The 3199-nt window shown below is 34.4% G+C and overlaps 2 protein-coding genes across 2 annotated transcripts in view; both read left to right on the forward strand.

Annotated features, from left to right (window-relative positions):
- The window catches only part of LOC129860157 (zinc finger protein 501-like), a 188260-nt gene that overhangs the window by 116621 nt on the left and 68440 nt on the right, over positions 1-3199 (forward strand). The window lies entirely within an intron of this gene.
- Positions 1-3199, forward strand: part of LOC129860173 (zinc finger protein 883-like) — a 127304-nt gene that overhangs the window by 79696 nt on the left and 44409 nt on the right. The gene's annotated exons all lie outside the window — the stretch shown is intronic.

Below are 3199 nucleotides of genomic sequence, written 5' to 3' on the forward strand. Positions count from 1 at the left end.
CGACTACTTGTGTTTATTAATTTGTCTTTTAATACTAGATTCATTATTTTAGTCATTGATTATGAATGTATTTGAATAACTGTATTGAAGTTAATTGATCTGGCGGCAGGTAGCCTAGCGGTTAAGAGTGTTGGGCCAGTAACTGAAAGGTCGCTGGTTTGAATCCCGAGACGACTAGGTGAAAAATCTGTCATTGTGCCCTTGAGCAAGCCAATTAACTCTTATTTGTCCTGTAAGTCTCTCTGGATAAAAACATCTGCTAAATGACAAGAATGTAATGAAAAATAATGTTTGTACATGAATTCATGCTGGGCAGACACTTTTTTCTCATGTGTATAATTAAATGAAATAAACAGTTTTTTAGTTAAATACTGTATGTTGTCGTGGTAATTTCCTGTATTACTAAATGATGAGTTTACAAACCACACACAAGTCAGTTATATTTTAAACTGGGAAATCATTTTAGGCCAGGAAGATGATAAAAGAGGCATTAGGAAAGGTAGTCAGTGTGGAAGGTTGCTTCAATCAAATCTGGTATCAGGATAAAATGTGATTCAAAGTCACCGAATATACTTTAAGTATTTTTATTTAACATAAGCTCAGAATGGTAAATGCAATTTTCGTATATACGGGTTCACTGTATCACCACGCAGGGTAAAGCAGGGAACTGACTGAAATAGTACAGACATCTTCTTTTATACTGTGACAGAGGTAGTTCCAACTTTAGAGTTGGCTTGTCACAGTAGAGGCTTAGCGTGGTTTAAACTTGCTAGCCTATCGGTGGTGCCCAGACACAGCACTCAGGATTCAAATGTCCGGAATGGTGTTTGTGAAGATTGAGCTGATTTGTTGGTTTCTACACATTCCTCAGTTCCTGTTTTCTTGTTATTCAGCATTTTTCCTACACATTCCTCAGTTCCTGTCTTCTTGTTATTCAGCATTTTTCCATCTTGTCTCAACCTTGTGGTTTGCACAGTCGACACCCTAGATTAACAACAGCTTTTCTGCAGTTATGCTATGTTTTGTGATTAACATGTCCTTTTTCTATAAATCATATATTTATGTTAAAAGAGAACAAAACCATCCTTCACATCAGTCAGTGACCAGTAGTGGTTTTGTATTGATTTCATGCGTCTCAGAAGAGCAGAAGGAGAAAGGATTGTGTTTTTCGGAGCAGGGCAGCGATAAAAGGGTGTTATATCTGGGGTTTTGTTATATATTGAGGTACATCGTCTTGAGCAGAAGATTCGAGGAGTGGTTGGAGAACTAAACTGTGTAGTAGATGGAAAGAAGGAAGAAAGTCAATCAGTTTTACCGTTGTTTGAAGAAGATAATCTGCCTACTACCGAGGTAAAGTTGCTTTTATATTCACACATTCGGACATTCAACGGACATTCAGCAGACATTTGCAAAAAGCCATTAATAATTGTAAAAATCTGTATCTAATTCATTGATTGTCACAGAATACAAAAATAGATATGGTTGATTCTTTAAATGTCTAGCATACTTTTACAACCTTCGTTTTGAATTTTAAAAATCCAGTTTTGATTTGATGGAAATATATAAAATCTTAAATGCATTGTAAAGCTGTTTAAATCAATAACTAATTCACCCTTTCTCACAGAATCATCAAACTAGATATGACTTATTCTATAAATGTCTAGTATATTTTTACAACCTTTGTTTTGAATACAAATTCCAGTTTTGATTGATAGAAATATATCAAATCTATAAGATGCCATTCTAGTAATGTTTGATATTACAACATTGATATGTGATACCTTTTTTATCAACAAATACGTTTTTTGCAAATGTATGCCTTTATTACTATACGATTTATATTGCCTGAATACTCAACGATGATTAGCACCTCAGTTATGTGGTGCTTCTGTCAGGGTTGTGGTCAAATGTCCTTTAAAGTCAATTTAGCAATTGAACAAAAATCCATTTCAATTTGAAATTGTTCCTAATTGCAAAAACATGTAACAGAATTTGGGTATTCCAGAACTGTTATTTACATGTAAATCAACATAACCCTGTTTTATGTTTTTAATACTGCAGATAGAACGCTCTGTGTGCCAGAGATGGTTCCATTTAGCTTGTCTGGGGATGACAAAGAAGGACTTCAACAAAGCCAAAACAGAAAATGATTGGAAGGGGCCTCTTTGCTGTTAAATTAGAGACGTATGAAAGAATGACTGTTGTGGTTTGTAACTACTTTAACATGTGGAACTTTTGCACAAAAAATGCAAACATTGATTTGACATACAATTTAAGATTGTTAACATTGTACAACTTTATGTTAACATTGTCTAGCTTCATATAGAACAAATTGCACTTGAAATGAACATTTATTTTAAGGTAATTTAAATAAATGCATATTCTCACTTTTTTCAAGAAACAATCACTGAATTAGTTAATGATTTCTTCATCTTTAAATGCAATATTTGAGATTTTATGTATTTCTATCAAATCAAAACGGAAATCAAAACGGGAATTTCTACTCAAATCAAAGGTTGTAAAAGTATACTAGACATTTATAGAATGAGTCATACATAGTTTGATGTTTCTGTGACAAACAGTGAATTAGTTATTGACTTATACAGTTTTAAATGATATTTGATAGATTTTATGCTAGACTTTTATAGAATAAACCATATCTATTTTCGTTTCTGTGACAATCAATTAATTATAGATTTTTTGCATTTAAATGGCTTTTGGTGAATGAATCGGTCTGGCTACTCATGCGATTTTTAAAAAAGTACCTCAATGACGTTACCTTTATCTCAATTACGGCCTACTAAGGAACAGTGGGTTAACTGCATTGTTCAGGGGCAGACAAACAGATTTTTGCCTTGTCAGTTCGGGGATTCGATCCAGCATCTTTTCAGCTACTTGCCCAACGCTCTAACCACTAGGCTAACTGTGATGCTAGGATATACATGATATGCAGTGTGAGCTATTGTGAATAAGCCACTGCAGTTATGAAATTGATAAAAGAATGGCCATGTTTCAAGTGTGTGACGACAGAATATTTTTGGTATTTATTAGGATCTCCATTAGCCGCTGCAAAAGTATCAGAATTGTTCACTTCTCTCATTGACTTCTCAAACCCCGGCTGGTCTGCTTCGCAGGCCTTCTCTGAAGTCTCGCGTTTTTACGTCTCTGGGTTTAGAAACTGGTAGTGGGGGAACAGAAA

This window comes from Salvelinus fontinalis, chromosome 7 (assembly GCF_029448725.1).
Source record: "Salvelinus fontinalis isolate EN_2023a chromosome 7, ASM2944872v1, whole genome shotgun sequence".
Classification (NCBI taxonomy): Eukaryota; Metazoa; Chordata; class Actinopteri; order Salmoniformes; family Salmonidae; genus Salvelinus; species Salvelinus fontinalis.